A 15,268-nucleotide genomic window follows, 5' to 3' on the forward strand; every position below is an offset into this window, starting at 1 on the left:
CTTGGAGGCAAGGATTCTGGGGCTTCGTCTGACATACTTTGGACATGTTGCCAGGAGGGACGGGTCCTTGGAGAGGGACATCATACTTGGGAGGGTTGAAGGACAGCGCAGGAGGGGAAGATCCTCTATGAGATGGATTGATTCAGTGACTGGGGTAATCGGGATGGGTGTGTTAGAGGTGGTGCGGTTGGCGCAGGATAGAGCAGGGTTTCGAGCTGTTGTGCATAGGGTCGCTATGAGTCGGAAACGACTCGACGGCACATTAACAACAAACAACAACATCACAGGTTTACAGTTTGTTTGCATACAGTCCTTCATATGTATTGCATTTCATTCACGTATGTTGCATTTTATACAATCATTCATAGACATTGTATTTTATATCATTAATAACTATTGATCTATACCTATTAGTAGCCCTTTTCTTCTCTTTTTTTCTTTGTAGTTGTTGATTTTTTTTCTTTTAATTGGCATTCATATACATTGCACTTCTTTCATGTACCTAGTGTTTATCTCTGTGTTTCATACTTGTCTTCATTGACATTAATTTTGTCAATTGTGATACATTCACATGATGGAATACTATGCAGCACTCAAGAACAATGATTTGAAAAAATACTACACACCTTGGGAGAAATTGGAGAACATTATTCTGAGTGATCTAACTCAGACTCATAAGGAAAAATACAGAATAAGACCTTATTGCAAAAATAGGATAGCTAGTAAAACTTGTATGGGGGTTCAAGGGAGCTAGGGGTGGGAGCAGAGGGGTTTGAACTTGCTCAAAGTCCTGGTTTACTTTGTATATAAATTTTCCTGACCCTCTAAGAGTACAGAATGGCAACTATCTCATTTCACCTTCAAGACTTTTTAATAAACTTTTTACAGACCAAACAGTTGTAGCTTCGGCTTTCCCTATTAAACTATAACTCAGCAAAAACTGTTCTGGACTAAAAGAGTGGCTGAGTTTGTCAAAGGTGATTTTCCTGGAAGCTTTCTTCATAGGAAGACTGAGAAGAGTAGCGTTAGGGAGCAGAAGCAAACATTTCTGGTCAGATAATTGTTTATTATCTACATTCATTACTAACAGAAGTAAAGGGAAAGTAATAAAGTTGTCTATGTAACTGGAGAAAACATTCTTTTTTTCATTAGTTGATTTAAAGTTGACCATGACTCATAGGAACCCTATGAATAAGAGATTGGAACCTTGACTTATCCTACGTCATAACCATTATCTCTGCCTGTTTCAGATTGATTTTGGCAATCCATCTTACTGAGGATTTTCTTTTCTTTCACTGACCCTCTTGCTCTCCAAGCATGATGTCTTTACTCAAAAATTCATCCTTTTTGACACCATAAAAATGAAATCCTTGAAATCAAGCAGTTTAAATAGATAACTTTGTTAATTTGAACTGTAGTTAAATATTCTACATATATACTATTATCTATAGGGCAATATAGTAGAATCAGTGGGAGATCATAAATAACCAAAAACTATTTTGAAAGTAATTCATGGCACATATATAATTTCCCTGCACTTCTCCTACATATGTTTATATATAAAAATGGCATGCAACCAGATTATAAGTAACTCACAGTATTGATACGTTTTTCTCTTTGTATGCATATGTGTACATATGGCAGTGTATTTAATTCTGTAAGCAATACTTATTATGTTTGTTAATTTATGATTAATTTAGTAAGTAATATTTAGGGAGCTCTGGTGGTTTAATTTAGAGGAAGCCACACTACTGGTCAAAAGGCTATGTGACCCAAATTCACCAGAGACTTCGAGGGAGAAATATGAGCCATCTCCTTCTGTGCAATTTATAGTCTTAGGAACCCACTGGAAGGTCAGCTACTGGACTGTCCAGTCTCCCACTGGAGACTTCTACTCCATGGCAAGGAGTTGAGTTGACATAATATTATTTCACTAATATATGGGAAAGGAGCCTTAACAGTGTAGTGAGTTGAGCAGCTGGTTGAAAGACTGAGAATATGAACTTAGAAGAACCTCCACAAGAAAAAGATCAAGTGGGCTCCTCCCACAAAGCTTCACAGTCTCTCTAAACCCTACAGGGTACGAAGCTCTGCTGGCTTCTTGATAAGGAGCTGCGCTGCCAACCCAAAGGCACTTGGTAAGAAACCATTGACGTCTGCACGGAAGACAGACAATCTCTTTTCATGCTGTTTACTGCCTCAAAAACCTCCTGCCAGGTCAACTGCCAGATGATTCTGACTCGATGCACAGGACAGAAGCCACAAACCCTACGGGCAAGTCTGCTGCATGCTCGGCGGTGAGTAGGAGTCAGAATAGACTCACCAGCAAGAAGTTTGATTTTTCCGAGTTTAAACATTTCTGAGACTTTTTACCAGAAAAGCATTACCTAATGCTGAGCTCTGGTAGCATCGCGCACAGGGAGTAGGGCTGCTAAACCCAAAGGGAACCTTGAGTTGGCAGCTCTAATCCAACAGAGACTCAACACGAGGGATGGCCAATCTCCTCCCGTGAGATTGGGGCTCTTTATTAATATATCCAGCAATGATCTTCTGTTGTTTGTTTGTAGAGTTTTCTAAGGCCTATTTCAGAAATGGATTCCAGGCCTGCTTCTTAGTCTTTCTTAGTCTAGAAGCTCCCCTGAAATCTCTCCTTCATCGGTGACCCTGCTAGGACTTGGACTACTGATGGCGTAAATAGCTTCCATCATCACAGCCACACAGAGGTCGCTACAGGACAACCAACTGACAGACCAGTGGAGGACTCAACATGTAGCTCTGTGATATTAAATTTTTAAAATTTTAAATTTTGAGACTTCTTTAAGGAGATCTTAGCTATTTGGGCATATTACTAGGATAGGCCAATCTCAGGAGACCTCATCCTTGGAAAAGTAAGGGATCAGCTAAAAAAAGAGTCATTGGAATGGATTGACCTAGTGACTTTCAAGAATGGACGTAAGCGGAGCAGAGATTGTGAGGACGGTGCAGGTATGGGTAGTGTCTGGGCCAACGAAATGGCACCAAGCAACCATCCAATAATAATCAGAGAAGTTCTGATATGTGGGTGTAACTAAGAAACCATCTATAATATGAAAGTAGGAAAAATTTCATCACTTAAAAGTTTTAAAGTTTCCTTTGAACTTTCTCTCTGACATAGGCATCATTGATCTGTGTCATGTAATAAATTAGTACACACGTTCTAGTCTTCCTTAAAGGAATCAGAAAACAGAATCAGAGTTTAGTGTGGATTTGTTTGTCTACTTGCTGAGAGTATTTCCTCCCTAAAGTAGATTTTTGTTCTTTGAATTTTGATTAAAGGAACTCCATTTTCCTTTTATTTTGTCTTCTAGCAACAAACACACAAACAAAACCCTACAGAAGAATCAAGATTTACTGATGCATTAGAAGTTACAAATAAAATATAGAAGACTACAACAGTCCATTTTGAAAAAGGTACCTTCACTTAGATTACTTCTTAACTTTGTCATAAAAGAAAAGATTCATCAGAAGATACATCAAAACTAAACAAATTAAACCAATTTAGAAAAAAAAATAAAATTGCAGAAGGTTGATAGAGTCAAATACTGTTTTATTGTTTGGACCTTGATCTGTGATCTCCCACTTGGAATAACTCTAGAAATAGGTCTCACTCCATAAAAGATAAATTTTAATTTCTCTAAAAATGCCTCTTTTAAACTTTGAAGATATTTGAAAAGAAAGGAAAAACAAAAAGCTAAAACTGGGATCATTTTAGAATTATAAGCTATCCAAACCAATAATTACATTGTTCCAAGGGAAAAACAAGTGTAGCAATATTTCAGTAAAAATTAGCTTAAAACTTAACTCACGGAGTCAGCTCAATCTTGTTGGAGGAGACTGCCCGTCTTTCTCTCCAACAGAGCCTTTGGTGGATTTGAGAGGCCAGCGAGGTGCTGTGTTTGGGTTACCGCCTGTGATGCACTTCTTCTCTGTCCTATGAGGACACGATGAGTTGAAATAAAGTCAGCAGCAACAGGTTTGGTTAAATTAATTTTTTCTTTACCTTACAGCTTGCTCGAGGGGATTGGGAAATTGAGAAATCCTGGGTCTCATGTGTTTTGGACAAGGACTCACATTTTTTTTTATCTCCTATTCATGAGGGAGCCGAGGGAAGGAAGAACTTCTAATATTAAAAAAAAAATATTTTAAATCTGAGAGGAACCTTTCATCAGTAAACTTGTATGACTTAATTAGATCCTTTAACTTCTTCTCATCTATTTATCTACTAGGTTCATATTTCCTCTCAGTTATTAGCAGAGTTTGCACTGTGAGGGATGAGATATGTGTGGAAGCACAGGGACATGATGGCCAAGTGGAAGATTAGCCTTCTAGCATCTTGGTTAACCAACTACATTACAAATGCAATGTCCAAATCAGCTTAATTCTGATGATAGTGACTAATTACAACAACAAAAATCCTTCTCTGTCTACTTATTTCCCTTAGCTTCATAAAACGGTTTGTAGATTTTCACTGCCAGGATTTGCTTATACAGATCGCTTGCCTGGGAAGGCCTATCCTTCGTGTTTTTATATATTTGAATTCAATGTGCCTTTTGAAGATTTCAAAGGGTGACTTAAGAAGAAAAAAATTACAGTGCTGTGATGAAATGTGCTAAGCTTGGAGTTAAAAAAGAAAACACACCAGGCGTTCTTCAAGCTGAATGAAATGAAAACAAAATGTAAGCCTCCAGTTGCAATAGTGAAAGATTTTATGGTGAAAATTTGGATGATAAGGGAGGTTATCAGAAAATGATAGAAGGAACACACAGTTTCACTGCTCATAGAACAGACACATACACAAGACTGGTCAGGGTTCAACCATTTCAGGAGGTAGCATATGGCCAACGACCAATGTTTTTGAAGTAAAAAAGTCCAAAATGCATTCAAAGCAATGGCAAAATACAAGGTTCCAAGATTTGACAGAAAGAGTCTATAATTTATTTTATTATATGTATGTATAATTTATATATGTATTATATATAATTTACATGTATGGTATATATAATTTACATATGTATTATATATGATGTACATAATATTAGAGAGAGAGTTGTTCTTTACTGTCGAGTTGGAACCAAACCATAGCTGACCCTCTGTTAAGTTTTCAGAGGCAGGTAATCACACTGGGAAGAGATTGCCCGTCCTTCTCCTACAGAGCAGCTGGTGGCCTTGACCATGTGCCTATGGGATTGCAGAAAATTGCCCTAGTTACTGTATTAATCTATCTTATCTGGGTTTTCTTCTCTTCTGCTGTCCTTCCACCCGTCCAAACGTGATGTCCTATTTCAAGGATCAGTCCCTCCTGGCCACATGACAAAGTATATGAGACAGAGCTTCAAAATCTTAGGAGAAACTTGACCTATTTGCTTTCTTGGTGGTCCATGGTATGTTCAAGACTCTTCTTCAGCACCACAACTCAAAGGCATCTATCATTTTTCTATCATCCTTAGTCATCATCCGGCTCTTTGGGGTATGACAAGTAATTGCAAAGACCATACACTGGATCGGGTGCACCTTAGTTTCAAGACTGACATCATTGCTTCTCAGTCCTCTGGAAAGGTCCCTGATAGCAAATTTAGCTAATGAAATTCATCTTTTGATTTCCCGACTGTGGGTGCCAAGAACCACATTTAATTAAGAACTAAATACATAAAACAAGACTAAAGAATAAAAGATAAAGGCATAGTATATTATTAAACATAATGTATATTGTGTTTAATACGTATTATATATATGTATATATACATATATGGGCTATTACATATAGGGTCGCTATGAGTTGTAGGTGATTCAACAGCACATAACAACAATAACAGATATGTATTTACAACCACATATATACATGATGTTGTATTTGTTGTATGCTATTGAGTCAGACCAACTCACAGCTGACCATTCAACTCACAGCTGACCCTTCAACTTAGCTGACCCTTCAGAAGGTTTTAAGAGGCAGTAAATTGCATGGGAGAAGATTTCCCTTCCTTCAACTGGTGGATTCGAACAACATGCTTTTGAGATTAAAAAGCAGCTTTTTACCACTAGACTGCTTTAACATTTTCCTTTTTTACAATTTTTATTTTTGAGTAAAAGTTTAGAAAACATATTGAATTTTATTTTTAAGTCAATCTTCATTCATAGTTTCCTCCATACTGCTAATTATAATACAATATCTGATCATCTAGTCATCCTGCATTTTTCCTTTCTTCACCCATTTGAATCCTAATATCAAATCCTAATGTTTGTTATCAGAGAACTCTATGGTTTTTTTGTTCCCCAGAGAAGTTCTTGTGAAGTTAAATATTTAAAATGTTGTCAAGCAAAAATATAGATTTATGAAACTTTCATTTTCTCACTCCAAGATATTCTCGTTAAGTAGTCTTAAGTAGGATGACTGAATCTTGATTTTTAACAACACCCTGAAATTGTGAGGTAGAAGTTATATTCATATGTACTCACATTTTATTCATATGTAGGTACATTCCTTCATTTTCAATGTTGTTGTTGTTAAGTGCAGTTTAGTGCTTTAGATTTTGTTATGTATAATTTGTTTCTGCATTGTTGTATTAAATCTTTAAAGGCCTATAAAGTGCTGAATGCTATTCCATTTACAGATCAACACTTTAAAAGTTTTTTTGGAAGATGATGACAGTGATGAGAATGATGATGATATTTTTAATTTATTTTTTTAATAAATTTTTTAAATTTTATTATTCTGTGTGTGTCTGTACCGTCAAATCAGATCTGACAGGTACAGGAGGAGATTGCCCCTCCTTTTCCAGCAGAGTGGATTTGAACCACTTATCTCTGTGATTGCAGTGCAGCTTCTTGCCACTAGGCCACCAGAGCTGCCCTTAGAATGAAGATGATTTTTATCTGATGACCCATAGCAACCCTATATATGAACATCTTAAACACAAAACTTTTATCTTTTCTCCAAGTTCATACAGTTTCCAGGGACAAGCTTATTTTGGAAGTGAATACCACTCCTGCTTCTAATCTTTCTCAATAGTTACCTAAAAATACAAACTTTTATTTAGTGATAATCAAACAAAATATAATTAAATATGAGTCTCACAATAAGAGATAAATTGATGTATTAATGATTAGAGAAATCTCACTTTTACAGTACTAGGAGATACAATCTTTTTCATAGTCTACTCTTAATATAGACAAATGCTATCAGCTATAAAAGTAGCTACATTTTTAAAGTTATCCTGAGACCAATCATTAAAGTAAGAGATACTTCCTTGTGAAGAAAAATTTCTGAAACTAGATATTTTGGGCTAAGTCTCTTCTACAGCCTCCAACAAATTAAAAATAAATTCAACATACCTTAAGTGATTTTATTCAATTAATCATCAACTGAAACATTTTTTCTTAAGTTTCTACTGTGTGCAAATCATTGTGAGGACTATAAAGACACATTAGACACAAAGGAAAGAAGATGAAAACGAAAAATCTTTTAGTATAGATAACTTAGATTGAAACGTAACATTGCACTGATTAACCACATGAGCACAATTCACATTACTTGGTGTTTTCTAACATGTGAAATATAGAGCCCGATTCCAGTTTTACAGGTGGTTTGCTGCACACAAGACGCCCAATTGATTTTAAACAAAGGGGAAATAGTAATTCAGTGGAAGAAGGACAGATTATTGCACATCTTGTCCTACAAAAGTAGGTAAAGCAAAAGAAGATGAAAAATCATTCACCCTAAACCTGACTTCTTATGCGTGCGCGCACACACACACACACACACACACACACACACACACACACATCAACTTAAAATGGATTGTGGATTAAAGTAAAAGCCGTAAAATTATAAAATTATGAAACAATTAGAAAATAAAATCTAAAGCTAGACAAAGATTGCTAGACACTGATTCATAAAATAGTAAATGTAAATTATGTACATCATCAGCATTAAAATATTTAATCTGAAAAATATGTAAATTGCTAAAGATAAAAATAAAATTTTCAGAAAAGGTGAACATTTACAAACCATTTCTCTGACAAAGGACTAATTTTTAGTAGGATGACTCATAGCAACCCTATAAACAAAAGACCTGAACCCTATTGTATAACTATTGTCATTTCTCTAAGTTTGTAGAGTTTCTGGAAGCATGCCAGCTAGGAAATGGATGCCACTCCAGCTTCCAAGCCTGTCATAATCTGGGAGAGCCACTAAATACTGTCCACCATGGGTAACCATTACGACATTTGACAGAGCCGTGGTACAGTGTTCAGCATCACAACTACCTAAGTTATCGCAGTACAAATAATTTACAGACAAGTGCTGTACCATTTAGAAGAATGTTCATCCCAAACACAATTGACACCATGCTCAAAGGCCCAACCAGCTTTTAAATACAAGACCCAACCACCAGGTCACAGTTGACTCTAAACAAGAGGCTTCCAGTCAACAGCTCATTGTTAGCTAAATCCCAAAAATCCAATCAGCTCACATAAGATTGTAAATGGGAAAAAAAAAAAAAAAGACACACACAGAAGAGAGAATTGTTAGATCTTGAAACTTGAAATTTCTCATTTAAGCATCACAGATTTACACATATGATTTCATAAAATTTTCCTATTTGGCATGTTAGCTTTCAAAATGAAGAGAAACTGCAAAGATTGCCCATCTGTAGAAATAATGTCAATGTCATAAATTACATTGTCCTAGTAATGATGATACAAGTGATAGAGAGGTGAAGAAGGAAAATCTGATGAGTAATCACTTAATAGAGAGGTAATATCCATTACCTACTGGTCATCAACAAAGTAAGAGCAACATATTTATCACCGAAGCCTTATTTATAAATTTCAAGCAGCAAAACTGCAGTTGGATTGGACATTTTAAAGAGATATAAACCCATTATCTTGAATTACATGTAATCCAGTATAATAGGACAGGGAAAGAAGAAAAACAATATTATTTTATAATATTCCAGTATAATAATATAATAGTCAAAGAAATAATGTAACAGTCCCATAATGTAACAAGAAATAGAGGGAAATAAAATGATCTTTTCTTGTATTAGCTCTATGAAAAAAATTAAAACAGAAGATAAATCTGAAGCATCTCTGGGGATATGTTTGGAGTCGGTGGCAGCCAAGGAGTTTTCTCACTTGAATTATTCACTATTTGAATGCTAATTTCCCTTTACAAATATCTAATCATGTAACATTTTAATGTAGATAAAAAGGTAATACCAGCAAAGTTTCTAGCAGGTTGCCTAGGGTAAGATGTCGTACGGAAAGATAAGGAAGTAGGGCAGTATGCAGAGCTAAAACTTAGTACTTAAAGGAATAGTCCCAGGGGACTCATATATCTGAGAGAAAAGGAAGAGTGATTAAGTGGAAAATGACCATGGGGCTTAAAGGATTCTGGTGTTGATTATTCTATTTAATGGTCTAGGAGAGTGTCCAAGTATCCTAATCTGTCTGGTATTTCATGTTTTAATACAAAAAGAGTGGTATACTATGAGGGTGATTTCCCCTAGAAAAGGCATATAGTTTAATAAAAGAGAAAAATGCCCCAAACCTAAGAGAAATCCAAGTTTGCAAGAAATCCAAGTAGCACCTCTGTGCCTTCAGGACCCACCAGCTTCCCAAAGGCAGGTCAGTGAAATGATTGAGCTTGACAGAAGCTCTGCGACTTATTCTGTCCAACCCGGGACAGATGGGGAAGATACTTTTCAACCCTGCATTGATACTTATTGTCGAATTCCTTTCCCACCTTTCTCTTTCCACACGTCTCACCATGGTTTGGAGCTTTCCTTTCTCAATTTTAATCTTTCTCTATTTTATTATTCAAAAGCTTTACTGTCCCTTACTGGTACAGTTAGCATAAACAATGGCTAAGCAAATTAGTTGGAAATTCAAGTAAAACACTCTTTGGAAAACAGCTGTGCTCTGGCACCCAGGTGGTCTCCATGAAACAGGGTCTACCTGAAAGCAATCAGTTCATGTTCAAATAAACATTTCACATTCCTACCTTCAACACTTTTTCTGAGGTTCATTGGAAAACTCTTCTGTTATGGAACTACCCAAAGTATTAAAAAGTAATGGCATTAGTTTAAAGATTAAGAGGCAGCTGATTCAAGCCATGGTCTTTTCAATTACTGGCTATGCTTCTGAAAGTTGGATAATAACTAAGTATGACAGAAGAAGAATTGATGACTTTGATTTGTAGTCTTGGAGAAGAGTATTGAATATCCCATGGACTGCTAACGGAACAGAAATCAGGCTGTGGTGAAACCCCATCTCACATTCTTCGGGCATGTTGGGGGGAAGGGGCATTCCCTGCAAAGGGGCATCATGATTGGAAAGGAAGAGAGTCAGTGTAAGAGAAGAAGACCCTCAACAAGCTGGATTGACACAGTGAACTGCAATATTGGTCTCTAGTATGTTGGAGATGAAAGGGACAGCAGATAACAGAATAGAGCAAGGAAGATTCAGAACCATTTCCCAGAGAGTTGTTATATGGGTTGTCGTTGACTCACTTGCATATAACAACAACAATTAGAACTACTTCCTACACTATTGTCCATCACTCAGATGCATTACTATACACCTGAAAGCTGGACAATGAATAAAAATGGTCGATGCCTTTAAAGTTGTGGCGACGGAGAAGAGCATCTCATGGACTACACAAGAACAAACAGGTATGTCTTGGAGAAAGTGCAGCCAGAGTGCTCCTTCGAGGAAAGATGGCCAAGCTTAATCTCATATACTTTGACATGTTGTTGTCTACCGACAAGTAGGAATCAACCCATAGTGGACACTCTGGTGGGTTTTCAGAGGCAATTAATTGCATGGGAGATTGTCCCATTTTCTCCCTCAAAGCTGGTGGATTCAAACCATGTGACTTCAGGATTGTAATGCAGCTTCTTACCACTAGGCCACCAGAGTTCCCTTGGCATGTTGTTAGGAGAGACTATTCTTTGGAAAAGGACATCATACTTGGAAAGGTGGAGAATCAGCAAAAGAGAGGAAAACTCTCAGTGAGACGGATTGACATGGGGACTTCAACAATGGGGTCAAGTGTGTCAAAGAAGATGGGGATGCCACAGGGTAGGAGAGGGTTCAGACCTGTGGTTCACAGGGATGCTGTTAGTCATACCAGTCACAACAGCCATCTAACACCAACACATAGAGCATCTGACTTTTAAAGCACGGTGACCGCAAATTTCAAATGTCATCCATGGTCAAAGTTATTTACTCAGATCTTGAGGCTCCATGCACGTAATATGCACATATCCATCTATGCTGTATGCAGGCATGTACGTATGATTAGAGTACCACATAGGTATTTCTCTTTGCTTATTTTAAGTACATATGCCCATCTTTCCTCTGCTAGTGCCTCACTATCCTGTTTAGGAAGTCATTCTGACATATTTAATACATATCCTTGTAATGAGCCATGTCTAAAGAGAGACCGGTTTTAAAGAGGGAAATGCATTTCAGTAATGCACTCTTAGGAATTAGGATTTCAAGATAAAATAACATTTCCATCAGCTAAGCAACAACTATTGCCACAAAGATGGTAATAGAAAAGTTGGTTGCCAGTTTTTAAAAGTTAGTCCGCTTGCTTCCTCCTTTGTTAAATGTGTATCGCTTTACCCTACTTTTTCTGCACTTTTCTGTCTCCTTGTAGAAGTCTCCCTGGGAAAATACGGAGACATTGTGTGCTCTTGTCACTAGTACATTGAACGCTTTGACCTATTGCAAAACTTTCTTTATTTTTCTGTTTCAAGACTGCTATTAATTGAATCAGATCTTGAATTTCACTTTGAATAAAGAAGATTTTGCTGAGCCTTCTGCCTCGTCTTTGATAAGGAGACTGCTGATTTCCAGCTTCTATTATAACCTATTTTTTTTTCTGTCAAAATGTCCTTTAATACAGACCGGTTTTAATCTCTTTAAATTAATGAATCTCATTAAATGGCTCTTAAAGAAATCATTTTGATAATAGTTGACAGATTTTTTTTTTTTTTTGGCCTGAGATGGATAGTTTCAGATAGTTTCTTTTGGTTTATATATTTAAAAAAAAACAAAGAGAAAAAACAACTATGGCTAACTTGTCTTATATTTTGAGTCTCTGATGAGTACTTTCCAACGCTGATATTCTGATCTATGACCAAGGAGTGAGTGAGTTATTTGGGAAAGAAATGACTTAGATACACATCAAAGAACCAAACCCTAGAGAGAGGGAAGTTTAGAAATTTCTTATATTTGTGATCTATAACACTCCTTGTCAACACTGTTTCTCATCTTATTGCTTTGTATCCAAGTCTTTTCTGTAGGGAACAGTTGCTTTTTGTTACCCTTGGGATGTGACTCAAAGATGGTCCTCAAAATAGCCTAAGGAGGTTTTTAATTCTGACTTGAGAGTTCATTTACTATTGTATCTTTTCTACTTAGAAATCATCTATTTTTTGTAGAGCGATTTTAATTTTTAATTTTTTCTTCTTTTCCACTTGCTGCATATTTAATTAGGAGCCTAAGAATGTGCCATATTATGCGATCATCCCTTCACATCAACAGTATGAGTGGAGAAGTGGTATTTTCAAGAAACTGTACTGAAATCCCGAAAGCACAAATATGAATCCACTGACTGTTCCACTGGCGAAGAATAGGCGATCTCTTTCAGTAAATCCAGTGTGATTTACTGCCTCTGAAAACCCACTAGAGGGTCAGCTATGGATCAGTTCCAACTCTACAGTACACAACAACATGTTGATTTGCCATGAGACCAAAAAAATTAAAATTGATAATAGTTTATTATTTCTTAACAATGCCTCCCACAGAATGTACAAATTTTGAATATTTTCCAACTAATTTTCATCTTCTCTTCAAATTATCTCTATCCCTTCAAAAACATATGTGCATTTCAGACAATATAACCAGGGTGCATGAAAACATTATGTCTTTCCAAAATAAAACAACTTATCAAGAAAAATTCCAAGAGATTTCTAACACAGGCATCGTGAGTCAGCTTAGGGCAGGGCATATCATAAGGGGATGAGACATCAAGAAGGGTTTTAAGGTAAATCAAGTGAAAAGGAGGCCAGATTGTAACCAAAGAAGAACACAGGATGAAGAAAAATTTACGTTCAGAGAGGGACATCGTATTTTTCATTCATGAAGTTTCTCAAAGACTTAGAGGTCACTTAACAGATTTGCTTGAATGGAGCAAGAGATGAAAGGAATAAGAAAAGGGGTAAAATGTTCTGGAGGAAAAGAACAGGATATTTTAGCAATGTGTGTGCATGCGCGCACGCACACACACACGCAAAGGGAGAGGGAGATGGAAAGGGAAAGGGAGAGGAAGAGGGAAAGGGAGAGGGGGAGGGAGAAAGAGAGAGAGGACTCTACACAGGTAAGCAAAGTCAAAGAAAAAACTCTTTTGAAGTATCTTTTGTGGTAACTATTAAAGCTTAACCTATATTAACTAAGCAAATATTTGGTATCTTCTGGAGTTTAAAAGAGTCATCACAGAAACCTTTTTCTTTTTCACTGAGTCATAACTGCCTCATAGTGGGTTTTTGGAGCCTGTAAATCTTTCTTCTGCAGAGTAACTAGTGGAATCACACCATTAGAAAGGTGGAGTCTTTGAGGCAGTGATACAACTTCCCGTGAACCACGCCACCAAAACTCACTGTATAGAAATTTACACCAGGAGTGTTTTGGGGAGTTTTGCTTTCATGGGTTTTTGTTTGTTTTGTTTTTGGTGAGGAGTGTGAAGGACAGAGGTTATCTCTCCTGATCCTTCACCCTACAAAAAGTACTGAAATCCCCTTAATTGGCTGTGAGGTTGACACAGAAGTGAATGTACTTCCATGCCTTATGTACATGCAATGATTATAAAGACGGCATAGGCCTGGTCACAAAGAGTTAGAAGTGACTCAAGGACAAGTGAAAACAATAATCTGCCTAAACTATAAGGAATCAAAATACAATCTCAGATATTAAATATGATATTTGAAAATAATGCAAGGACCATCTTTTGGCTTACTGTTATTAACTCAGACATGTTTCCATCTTTAAAGATTTTCAGATGCTTATGTTGCTCTGACATTTCACTATCGAAATGACCACGACTGCTCTCGGTCCTGTGAACTCTCTGTCCTGGAGGACTTTCTGACAGTCTATTTCCTTTCCTGATCCAACCAAAGATCATTTCTTCCATCTCAAAGTCTAAGAACATGAAACAAAATAGCATGTCCCAATCTCCCCATTTAGATGTAAAAGATGACAACATTCGATTACAACCCAGCAAGGTATGATTTTTCTTTTTCTTTTTAAATTTTAAATTTAATTGTCTTTTTGTTTGTTTGTTTTATTTTGCTTATTCTTTTAATGGCACCTTCATCTTTTCCGTTTGTGCCTCACATTGTAGTGGATGTGAGAGTTACATGAGTGTTGTTGCAACAGTGCATTGTTGTAGCTATTACGTCTCTCCACCAGACTGACTGTTTCCTTTGTCCTTTTAAAACATATTGTACATAATGAACTTTTCTACAGACAGTCGTTTCCTAAGGATTTGTCCAAAGTGAGGGGAAGATGGCCTGGCCAATGCAAGTCAAACTTGAAAGAGGACAGAGAAATCGCACCGACTTCCTGCATGATCAGCAGCAGAAGGATATAAAATGTTCAACCAGTCATAGTTGATCCATTCTCAACCTCCCAGAAAAAAAGTAAAAATACAGTAAGAATGCTAATCTTCAACTTTTTTATTCTTAAAAAGAATGTATTATTATTAAGCTGATAATAACGATCCTATAAGATAGTACAATTGCCCCTCAGGGTTTGTAAGGCTTTGTGTAAGCTGACTGCCACGTCTTTCACTCAAAAAACAACTGTTGGCGAGCTCTGGTGGCCTAGAGGCAAGAAGCTGCACTGCAATCCCAGAGGTGAGCGCTTTGAATCCAGTAGATGCTCTGATGGAGAAGAAGGGACAATCTCCTCCTGGACAAGCCACACATTTGACAGTACACACACACGAAAAAAAAAAACAAACGCAACAACACAAAACAACAACAACAACCAAAAAAAAAAACCCAAACAATGAAACAAACCATAACCAAAACCCCAAAACAAAACAAAACCAACTGTCGATCTCCAATTAAGTAAGCACTTAAACCATTGTGCCACCGGCGCTCTCCCCCCACCCCCCTTTCCTAAGTCTTTGGAATCATGTGCACTTTTCTCAGAAGTAGTC

This window comes from Elephantulus edwardii, unplaced genomic scaffold (genome assembly GCF_000299155.1).
Source record: "Elephantulus edwardii isolate Elephantulus edwardi_28Jun2011 unplaced genomic scaffold, EleEdw1.0 scaffold00001, whole genome shotgun sequence".
Taxonomy (NCBI): Eukaryota; Metazoa; Chordata; class Mammalia; order Macroscelidea; family Macroscelididae; genus Elephantulus; species Elephantulus edwardii.